Raw genomic sequence first — 13,061 nt, 5'->3', positions numbered from 1 at the left:
ACTTTCACAACTAATTTTTCTCACTATACATACATTCGAATGTAAATTTTATAATTAAGATTACTTTGAGTACATATTCTAAATTTTTAATTATATTATATACTATAACAATAAAACAGTTCAATTGAAAATGCTTATATTATATCCGTACATATTTACAATAGAATTATATTTCTAAATAAGTTTAGATAATTATTCAATTATATGATTTAAATGTACTTAGTTATAAATTAAAAACATTTAATTCAACTTGTAGTAAATGTTAGATCCGTGTTATCTGACTATATTAACAACTGGCAACCTTCTCTTAGTTGTTGTTGTCTTTGTCAACACTCAACACCCCTTTGGATAGATATCCTTTCCAATTTATTTATTAAGCAAATAAGAGAAAGATGGACGGTAACTATACACGCTCTCTCTTCATAAGGTTTTTATTTTAATCTAAAACTCTAGTCTAAGTTGACATGAAATAAGAATTAAATAAAATAAAATAAAAACTCAGCTGAACTGTTTAAAACATATACCTGTACCTGTTTTTATATATAACTAAAATCATGTTGGATTCTACCTCAAAATAGAAAAGGCATATTGAATGAAGATAGTTGACTAAAGAGGGAATGAAGATGAAAAGACTTAAAATTAGACAAAAATAAGAGAGAGCAAAACTCAATAAATTATTAACTTTTCCCTTCTTTATCCTTTATTTCAAATGTTATAATTTTCTCTTTTCCTTTATGTTACCCCTTCCCATCTAAATAAAAGGATAAATGATGAGATGGTAGGAAATATGTATCTTATGATCGATAAAATATACGATAAGTAAAAAAAATATTTTAATTTTAATTTTTAATTGTTTTAAATATAAAATAATAATAATTTAAAATTTTGAAAAACATAAAAAAATAAAAATATGTAATACACTTGCTGCAAAAAATGATATTATAATAAAACGGGGATTAATAAACTTCAACAGAACAAATCATTACAAAAGAAAACCAATAGAATTTAATTTATATATATTGTCAATATGATTCTTTTCATATAACATTTAATAAGATTGAATTATTTTTCCCCATTATCTTATTCATTAATACGATACAACAAAGGTGAATTCTTATTAGATATATGTGTTAAAAAAATATAAATTAAACTCAAACGAATATTGTTACAAATTTGTTTCATAAAATTAGTTATATTTAATATAAATTATTTTATTTAAGTGCATTTTAAATTTTCACTACATCATTATTAGACTCTCCAATTAAATGTTACATAATTTAATTCTTATACATTAATATTGTAGAAAAAATAAATGATTATTTTTCTAAAAATTATTTAGACTTATAACTCTTAATAAATCACGAATGTTAATTACATCAACTATTAACTTTGAAATATATTAATTTGGATGTGACTAGTAATTGGAATATTTATATTCAATGAATCAATGATGTTTACAAAAGCAGAATTAAAGTATTATTAAAAAGCTTTTACAATAAAATTCAATGATATACATTATTTAATAAATTGAGTATTACATATAATTATCAATATATGTATATATATATATATATTAACTAAGATACCGACATACAATGAAATAATAATGTAATAATTTTTATTTTTATTTTTAAAATACATTAAAATTAAGTTCGATATAACTTGATTATTCAACGCCTGGTGTTCCTGTCCGTGATCGTGTGATAGTGACTTCAGTCTCCAAATCACACGCTAAATTAAGACGCATCATCTTTTTTACTCGTCAAGAAGAAAGGAAAAGGACAAAAGGAGACTATAGAGTATATATAAAATATAGATCCAAAAATATAAGAAACAAAGGGGACTAGTTACTGCTGTAATTTAGTTGTCTAGCTAATATTCCCACATCATTCCCCTAAGGTATTGATCTTTAAAATTTAAAGCAACTTTTTTTGTCAAGATTGATAGAATATATTTTATTATTGTTAGTCTAACTAATCATATTTCATAAAATATCTTATTAAAATATATTCTATCAAAGACAATGTATTTTTCAACCTTTTTAGTACAGCTGATTCAAAAGTTACAGGGATATATAATAAATTTAATGTTCATTTATATATATAGTAGGATAAACCGATGAAGTGAAGACAAAAATATATACGTAGGATTTTATTCTTAAATTAAGTAGTTTCTAAAAAAATTAGGTGCTTCTTGATTTTTTTTTTCTTGTCCTATGCTAGCTTTATCGGAAACAATTAATATTGTGGAAACTTGAGTGTTGTTTGTAGTAGTTTTTAGTTTTAAGTTTTTAAAATTTTAAAAATTAAAATAACTTTTCACGTTTTAGTTTTCGTTTGTAGTTTCATCATTAAGCTTATTATTAATATTTTGTTGGTTTAAGTAAAATTGAATTTAAATATTTTAAGTAGATTATTAAATTTGAGTCATATATATATATATATATATATATATATATATATATATATATATATATATATATATATATATATATATATATATATATATATATTAAACGTGATCAATTAGATCTTTCAACCAATATCAGTCATTTGTAAAATTAATACATATTTCACATTTAAAAAAAATAGATTATCGTTAATTGAATTTAACTTTGAAAAAAAATAAACTTAATGACAATGCAGTTTTATTCTCATTTTTTAATTCAATTTTTTTTTTATATTCTGATTGTTTAATTCTATTACTTTAATTTCACAATATGTCAAGGTAAGTACGGGAAAAATGAATTTTTTAGAGCTTGGTGAAAATGTCAAAACCTCGATTTATTATTAACTCAAGTAATTTTAGCCAGACAAGTCCGATCGTTAGCTGAAAGATATTTCCAATACACAAAAGTAACCAGACATGATAATGTACTAGAATGACTCCAACAGTCATAGTTGCTACTCTAAGTATAGTAAATACGTGGCCAAATGAATTTGATAGTAGATGTCAATGTAACCAAGGTTATTGTAAAAAAAATAACAAAAACATTGCCCCCTCTCCTCCCCTTTTGTGGAGGGTGGATGTAACAATTTTTTTTATCAGTAAATATTCGTAATTAATATGTTATATTAGTGAAATAGATATCATAACTTTATTATATTATTTTAAAAATTAGATTGAATTGGCTGATTCAATTGGTCTAATAGAGAACGGTTTAGTAATTAGTCTGCTAATTCTAAAATATCGAAGCATCTAAAAAAATTAAATCTTTCACATAATTATATCTTAATCCAATATGCCTTCATTTTCCATTATATATTTGGCTGACTATCACGACATATGAATAATATTGGTAACATTGGCTTTAGTGAAATTGATATCTCATCCAACACATTTCTCTGCCACTCAACTTCTTTAGTAACTGCAGCCAATGCTACAATATATATCTACAAGTGAAAACCATCACACTTAATTTTATCAGCTTTTCTTTTATATTAGTCTAGCATGCTTATTTTTATTTTTACCGAAAGGACTAGTTGACACTTTTGAATTCTAAACATGTTAATAATATCATTAAATCACATCTATACTTTCTTCTTTTTTCTCACTAAATGTTATTTAGGTGAAGGATGATCACTTATGTGTGTATGATCACTATCTTAAAATTTAATCGATCGAGGAACATAATTAGTAAGTAATTAACTCCAGACTAAAGAGAAAGAGAAGAAATGAAATATGTTGAGGACAGTTTAACAAAGTGAAAATGGGCGTATTTACATTATAACATTGTCCAAAAGATTCAATTTTATGTATGAGTTTCATATTTTTTACTGACCACTTTAAAAGTCTTAATCACAGGTTGATATATAAAAAATAAAAATATCTGCACAACATCAAACTCATATCTTTTGGAATACCTCTAAAATACAACGATATTCTGCGGTAAATTATCAATTAGTAACACGAAGCAAAAAAATTAATCAACACTATCCATATAATGCAAGATTAAATAGTCAAATATAGAGTTATGTACGTTGACTTTATTGTAACGGTGAGCAAAAAAACAAATTGAGATGATTTAGACAGATAGGGTCCGAATACGGTCGTCAGTTTTTCCAATCATGCACCGTCCTGTTCCCGCAACCAAATCTTTCTCCAGAGTTGTACGTGGCAGAGTAATTATCGATCTCAAAATCTTCATTTGAAAATGTCAGAAAATGGTTAAAACCAAGGTAAGTAATTTTGTTGTCCTTCTTTGCTATTTATTTATTTTTAATCCAAGTCTCATCTAGATTTCATCATATCAGTTTTGAATGTGTTACCTCCTTATGTTTACAGCAAGCTAAAATTACTAGGGGAGAATGAAAAAGAATGTTATAGTAACAAATTTTTAACATTCTCCTTATAATATCCATTTTACTATTTGGTGAAATTCTAATTCTATCGTGCCCCACCTCCAGGGTCTATTCTTTACTAGTTAGTGTATGTTTGAATAAAAGTAAAATGAACATAAAAATAAGGATCCTGATCTGTTATTAAAATTATTTTTATTTCAAACGTAATTTTACAATGAATTATTAAACATGCTCTTAGTTGAGTGCATAAAATTTCACTCAATAACAAAAACAATTACAAAGAGGATAATGAAAGGTATGCTGCTAATTACGAAAATATGTACAATGTTTAAGGTAAGTTATGGTAATCATATGCTTTGGACAATGTGGTTGCTGAATTGTCTATTTCAATTCAAAAGTGCTTTGTAACAAACAATGATACCTCCTCCAGGCACGAGGACAGGACAACAAGATCTCATAAAAACAAATTTGCAATAAGAAGCTACCGAATTCTTGCATCTGCAACCAGTCATTTTGTGCGGTTGTTTCTTTTATGCACACAAAAGGATCAAGCCAAAATTAACTGCACAAGGTGCTTTAATTATATTTTATGGTACATAATTATATAATGCTCCTTATTCAATTTTTAGTTTTGTAATTATGTTTATGATAAAATTATTATGATTTTAATGGCTAGGAGATTTTCCGCAGACAATCCAAATCAGTGTTTCAAATATCAGATAGTAGCGCAAAGCAGTTGGCTCAAAAAAGACTGTAGCAGAATAGTAGATAGTGATTTCACAAAAACTAAAAATAAAAAACAGTTAATAGTGGGATACTGAGATAGTTACTGTTTTAAAAAATTTAATGTATCTATACTAATAATAATGACTATAACCCAATTTAGTTTTCTACATTATTTTTACTCTTTTTTTTTTCCTTTTGACAATTGCACATTTATTCAATTGTTTGCACACGACTAAAAGAAAAATATAACTACACACGTCTCTCAGATATGTATCTTTTTTTTTTAAAAGGACTCACATATGTATCCTCTAACTACTACAAACCACTTATAATGTCCCTCATTTTTCTCATTTGTCAAATTCAGGCACGGAGTCCCTTTTCTCCATTAGTAGTAGTAATATAAACAATAAATTCTTCAAAATGACAAAAAAAAATATTCAAAATTAATAATATGGAAAATGTTAAAAGTTACGAAGGTATTTTCGTAAAAAATACATGAAGGTGCATGTTTTCTATCAAATTCCGTTTTATATGTTTTTAATTTTTCAACTAATATTTGTTTGAAAAAAAAGGAGAGCCCTCCATGCTGTTGTTCGTGTGATTCGTACATATACTAGTTGGTACCAAATAGCAATGCTGTAATGATATTCATGATTAACCATAAAAATGTTATTGGTGTCTAAAACAAAACATACAAGTAAATACTAACAAAAGTAAAATCGACACTTCTTAAATAGGAACTATGAATCATGAATCTTTATCTTCTTAATCTAATAATTCGTCGTCTTTACCACATTCACCACTGTTACACGGGTAGATTTTGTTTTTGGAAATTGAAATCTCAGGAATAACCTCATCAAAAGTGCTAATGTATTTGTTGAGAGGGCTTTTTTGAAATTAACACATGGCACCGCATAGTGCCTAAGTCTATATGATTCATTCCAGTTTTCTTTGCTCATCTCATGCATGACTAAGTTATTTTAGTTTGAACCCAAATTGTTTTACAAAAATAGTTCAATTTGGTTTTAATTTTCTCAATTGGTTCAATTTTTACGGTTGAGTTCAGTTTTGAAATGACTCGATTAGGTTCAGTTTATTTTGCATATGACGTGGTGTTTAAAACCTTGATTATAAAGAAAAAATATATTTCAAGTTAAACTCCTCGAAGAAAATCTCTACCTTTTAGAATGTTTTAGCCAGACATGCATAGACATTGGCATGGTGTTTGTTTGAATCTTTTGAAGCTGTCTTCTTTGTATGCCTCCGCAAAAGAGCGTTTTGCACGATCTATACATGAAAATCTGTAAACATGTACTGTATTCGCATAAAAAATATCCTCTTTCTTTTCTACCTCTAAAACTAGTAAACATATCATTTTAGTGTATTTCCTTTGGCCAAAATCAGCATAACTCAGCATGTATTTATTTGGTCAAGTTCTAGAATAAAATCACATCCTATAGAGTTTATTAGTAGTTCTGTATAAATTTCCATTAGAATGCAGCCTATTTTATTCCCTAGAAAGCAGGGCTACTAACCTACATACAGTGATTTATCACTGTATAGTTGTGTAAAGAATTAAGTATGATCTATCAACTATAACACCTGTTCATTACTATTACTAAAGTACATAAAATCTGCTCACGATTACGGTCCCTATTGGAACCATGTGCAATTAAGTACGAGTAATTGTGCAAGTAATAGTAGTAATTTTTGAACTTCAATGTTTATGTGAAATAATTTTAGTTGTAGATTCAAATAATCATAGGATAAGTGACATTTTGTAAAATTTATCATGTATGGGTAAAAACAAAATTCAGTGAAAAATCTTATGTTGATTTATGAAAACAATTATTAATTAATTCATGTAAAGCACGTAAAGTTGCCACTTTGAGCTGGATAGCACAACCAAAAATTACTTTTATATACGAGAGCCCTGTTCCCCTGCTATTTTCCGTACACATTATATGACACTAAGACCCACCAACATAACCTCTTCATTGTCATCTTTCCATGGCCAGAGTAAAAGACAACATAAAGTGCTTCTAATGGCGTTAAATTAAACTAGTTCAGAATGAATGAACAAAAATAATGCTCCAATTTTTTAATTTAATTAATTACTAGTTCATTCATATAGTATATATTGGATGGTTCTTGTGGATTCTGAAAATTTACAAATGAATATACACCAATTAGTGTAAGTTGGAAATTTTTATTGATAAATATTAATTATTAATTTGTTAATTTTGTTGATAAAAAAGATTGAATCCGTAATCTTTTCGATCAATTTTATATCTCCCATGAAATTTAGTTTTGGTACAACTTAAAAGTAAATTATTCTAAAATGTGAGAAATGATTTCTTAGTATTTTCTTTTGGCATTGATATCTTGATTCATGTATGAAGAGTGAACAACTTTTATATATATATATATATATATATATATATATATATATATATATATATATATATATGGTTTCGGTAATTTATTGTTTTTTTATTTTTGTTCTTGTAAAAAAATATTTTAACTCTTGTAAAATATATTTATTTTATTTTTTTATCTTTAAAATACATGAGATAACGCCATAAACAATAAAAAAATATTATCTTTTATAATGTGTGCGCGTGCAATTTGCTATGGTTAGTGATCAATCCACGTCTTCATTGTAAAAAACTAAAAAGTGAATAATTTTACTTTTTCCCCCTCTTTTAAAACTTTTCTAGGTGGGGACTGATTTGATGACAAAGATACGAGTTAAATCGTCGTGCATTCAAAATCATTGTTTTGATCACTCACTCATATCCATTGTTTTTCACCTTCTCTCACTCTATTTTTTAATTAGCTTCATTAGAATGTCTTTTCAATTTTATACCAAAGGTTGAGAAATATGAAAGTAAACAAATTAAGAAAGAATTATATAATGCTAATACATAATGATTTCTATAGACTTGAGACAATTAATAACTATTTACTAACCAATTACATGTGCATATGTAACTTTTAGGTGAATAAGCTAACTAACAAACTATATGTTAAATAAAGATCATTTTGCTTTTATATAAACATGCAGCCACTTGTACCAATTTGCATGGCCAATATATAGCTCGATCATGTACCTAACCATTAACCATATGTCTCCACTTAATCACATGGTAGGGATATAGTAGCATTAATTTGAAATATAATTGGTCGGGGTGAAGTGGCAAATGCTCAGTGAATAATGATTCAAGAAATCCAAAAAATAAAATATGCTTTGGATTTGTCCACCAATAAGATAAAAGGTCAAAAGGTTGGAGAGGGGTCCAGGTAGTGTGGTACCATGTTTTAGAAGCTGGTGACTGTTGTACATGTCCGTGGCCATAGGTTTCTGGATTCTTACTTTAGATTCTTAACAACAGGACTTTTTTTGTAATCACTGAAAAAAGGTGAAAAGCAGATACGTGCTAGAAACCTGGTCCTTTTTTATGTTTACTTTTACATGCATTGGGGTGCAATAATAGGTTTTGTGATGTCCACGGTCACTACAAGAATCAGAATTATTTGAGGATGCACACAAATAGACTAATTAATCAAATCTCCATCTCTCTTATTGGGCCAATTGAAATTAAAAGCAGCTAATTATTGTTGACGCCAAGAGCATAAATTCACCAAGATTTTCTAAAACTTAGTTATGAATTCAAGAGTTGATCAATAAGTTCTATAACGAGTGATCAAGGATAATCACACCTATTTAACAAGTGTGTCTTTTTTTTAATTGTTTTCAATTTTTTTTAAGAGTGGCTTCAATGATATCTTCAAATGTGTGAGAAGAATCTAAAATTCGTTATATTGCACTAAAAAAATTGTGCTCCATAAACTTTTCACAGTCTAGGAAGGGCTTATGGCCCACAAACTCATTGCGGCCTAAGCTTCTCTCACTGCCCGTGTGCTAGGATAGATTAGTCATGGTATTAGGTCAATTCAGTAAAGTGTTTAATTAGACTTGTAGATGAAAGTTGACCCTTAAGATTGGTTAAGTGAAAATCTAAGTCGAACAGTAAAATGACTAAGCTAATAGAAAATATATATGTTATTCAATTAGTTACATATGGTTTCAGTTTCTCATTCGACAATTCATAGTCTCCCAAGCACTAAAATCAAAAGATTGTAGATAATTTTCGATCAAACATTCTCTCAAGTATCAAACTTGAAAGGTACATGTGATTACTCAGTGAGATGATCCAACTATCATATACAATAGCTAGCAAGCAAGAACAAATTAGATTTAAGATTTTGGTGTGGTTTTCCTATTCCAAACACATTGGAGGTATAGCTAGTAAATGAACAACCAGCTGGCCCCTCAGGTCATTGGACACAAGTTTTATGTCTTTGTATTTACAAGACACGACATTGGGGTGACCAGAGAAACTAACACATGAGACTAAGACATGTTACCTTACTGTTGCTACATAAATTCATGAGTAGAGAAAGGGGAAAAGAGAAATTATAATATTTTAAGGGTCAGAAGTTGCATCTACATTTATTTATAGATGAATAGTAAAGGTGTTAATAACAATCAAAATGGTTATCTTATGGGGCATGCACAGACTGTTAAATGAGACAAGGTCACAGAAAATAAAACAGAACTTTGATAATTTTGTGGTGTGGCCATTGCTTGTCAGCTTGTATATGGGTCTACATTGGACTTTGCCAGCTCTTATTTTGGGGCAAGGGAAAAGAGGGTCCCCATTCTCTTTCACTTCAAAAAAGGTCAATAGCTCGCGACACACTATATGTTGTTTAGAAAATACTATTAAAATATGATGCATATCCCCATTGGCCATGACCAAAGAAATCCTTCAATTATATATAGTTTTTTTTTGGGTAGGGCATTCGATTTTATTTTTTTGGTGCAACAACCCAGTATTTTATTCCTCGAGCCATTCTGGATTTGTTTGAATTTTTCATTCACTTGTTTAATGTTTAGGTTGCAAAACATTCATTTGTCTTTCTGGATTAGAAAAAATAATATATATTGATGGGAGTTGGAAATCCAATCCATCACTACACTACAATGACCTTGAAACAAATTTAGTTTAAGGATTTAAATTCTCAGCGTATTGTGTCCTATGTCGTTAATCATCATGCAGTATGTACAGGTGTTTTCGAACACGACATTGTCCATTACGATCGACTGAAAATAACTGGTAAGCTAACTAATAAGCTATTTTTTTAGGGGAACTAATAAGCAATTATTTTGCTGAAAATTGTTAAATTAATTAGTTTATTAAATTATAGGTATTACTATAAAATAATGTAAAAATATATGTTTATATAATTTTTTTTATTTAATAGACAAAAATATATTTTAATTTATTATAATTTTAGTTTTTTTTAATTATGTTTTTTAACTCTTATTATATATGTTTATTTAAAGATCGAATATATTATTAAAATTAAATACAGATAATATAAGTATTCTAATTGTTAAAATAAATAATGTAATAATAAGGAAAACTATAAATAATTTCAAATAAATAAATAAAACTATAAATAATTAGTTTTTTTAGGTATTAAGAATTAAAATGAAAAAATAATGACAGTGTTATAGGGTGTTTTTGATATTTTTTGAAATAAATAAGTTGTAAGCTAAAAGTTAATTAGCTAACTAATTAATTAAGTTCGTGGTAAAACTATTTATTGAACAAGCTTAATAACTATAAAATTACATATTTAGTTACTTGCACGTAAATTAATATTTGGGAACTATAAATATTTTTCAAATAATTATTTCTTTTCATATTTTAATTTAGTTAAATAAATTATAAAAAAAATATACTCGCATTTTGAACTATTGCATATAAATATATAATATTTTTTAATTGACAAATTTTTTCTTCAAATTTGGAGTCCCAAAACTTATGTGAGGTTTAGTTTTTTTCTTTTTTTACTTTCAGTTATATATTTTGCAGAGTTACAAAAAATATCTTTAACTTCATTCCAAAACAATATTTTTATTTGGGCCTAAAGCAATCTATTATGGGCCTAATTCTACTTAAAAAGAAATGGGCTTACGCATCATAAATATGCACTGATACAATGTATTGGGGTATGGCCTATGATATTTACATCTCTCTTTTTTATTTTCGCACCTCCTTTTTTTATATTTCCAAAATATCCCTCTCACTTCACACCCTGTACTTTTCTTACAAATTTAACAAAAAGTTTTTGTAATGGATTTTTCTACATTATGGAAATTTTCATAATGTAAAAAAAATAGTTTTGTAGAGTATTAATATATAACTAGATTATGAAACTAGTTTTTCTAAAACATACTTTTGTAAAGAAAATCATAAAAAAGGGTAGTGTGAAGAGAAAATATAGCAGTGTGAATGACATCTCCATCGATGAATCGGAAAATTGTTAGACTATTAATAGTCCCAACTTCCAATCATAGTTTTAAAAACCAAACAAGTGATCAATCCGATCAAGGCAATGATCATTGGTCAATGGTTGAACCAATGGATCATTAATTGACCTGCATAACCCAGTCTATAATAAAAAAAAATTACATACTATCTTATAAAAAAAGCCAAAAAAATTACATGACAAATTAATATAATTTCACAAGTTCCTTCTTTAAGTTTAAATTCATTGTTGTAAACAAAAAATTAGATAAAAATTACTCATTAGCATATATTGCTAACAAGTATGAAATAATAAAATTATAATAAGAATGTAATAAATTTATGAATTTATAATTATTTATATATAATTCACTTATTTATATTTATTTATATATATAATTTGTCAAGTAGCTAACAAAACATTTTGTAGTTTGAGTTAGAAGATTTGAAGAGTATGGATCGAATTCTGGTTTTTTGTTAAAAGACAACATGCACATCTCACAAGAAGCAATCACATGGGCCTTTCAAGCCTGCAGTCCAGCCGGTCGGACCAAGTCTATGTTTGAACCCGTGTTTCCTATGTTCACCCCCAGATTTTTCCATTTTTTTTACAAGAATATCCTTAATGGAAACATGTTTGCATTGTGTATCTCGACAAAACGTGTTTCCATTACATATTGTGAAGTCATACTTCCTAATAACACAATGAAAATATACTTCTGTAAAGGAAATATTTGTCAAAAGAATTGAAAAACTTTGAAGTGAACTTAACAAAATCAAGTGGGAATACAATGACAAAATTAGCATTTTATTCGGCCTAAAAAAATGAAAAAACCTTTACAGCCCAACGAGCTTATTCGCAGTCGTGTTTGGACAATGTTCTAGTTAGCTTTTCTCCATCAAATAGTCGTTGTCTCAAAATCCCAAAAGATTAACAGCGCCATTAATAATTGAATCTTTCTTTTAAAAGACGCTAAACAATAAAATATCCATATGATGTGCCTACATCATCAAAGCGATTCAAAAAGTGTTTCTAATCTTTCGCTAACAACCAGTTACCAAAAAATAGCCAAGAAAATGAAGAAAGAAAGAACTCATAATGATTCCTCTTTGATGGGACAGAGAGTGTCCATGTACATAGATGGATTATTCAACCAGCCTTCTCAATTACAATATTATTATATTAAGTTTAGAACAAAAAGAAGGCAAGAAATAAAGACAATGGTTTCGTTAGAAACTCAATTACGACAATATGTATGCCTAATGTTATGCAAGTTTCATTTTCTTCATTCTATCTGGTTTATTTTACTACACAAATGCACTAATACATTATGTAAGGGCACACGGCACCTTTATCCGAATATCTAATGACACAACATTAAGTCGAAAGTAAAAATCTTAAAGGTTAAATTACTCATTTGGTCATGATTCTTATTTTTTTAATTTCTATAGTTTGAAAGTGATTTTTTCAGTTTTTATAATTTACATTTTAATTCTCTTTTAGTCCCTGTAATTTTAAAAATGGTCTTTTTAGTTCTTATAGTTTCATTATTTTTACTTTTATAGTTCTTATAGTTTTTAAATTAGAGAGACTAAAAGGAAATTAAAATATAAACTATAGGGACTAAAAAGAATACTTTTAAACTACAGG

Source organism: Glycine soja, chromosome 17 (genome assembly GCF_004193775.1).
Source record: "Glycine soja cultivar W05 chromosome 17, ASM419377v2, whole genome shotgun sequence".
NCBI classification, from domain to species: Eukaryota; Viridiplantae; Streptophyta; class Magnoliopsida; order Fabales; family Fabaceae; genus Glycine; species Glycine soja.
Note: the sequence above shows the minus strand (reverse complement) of the source record.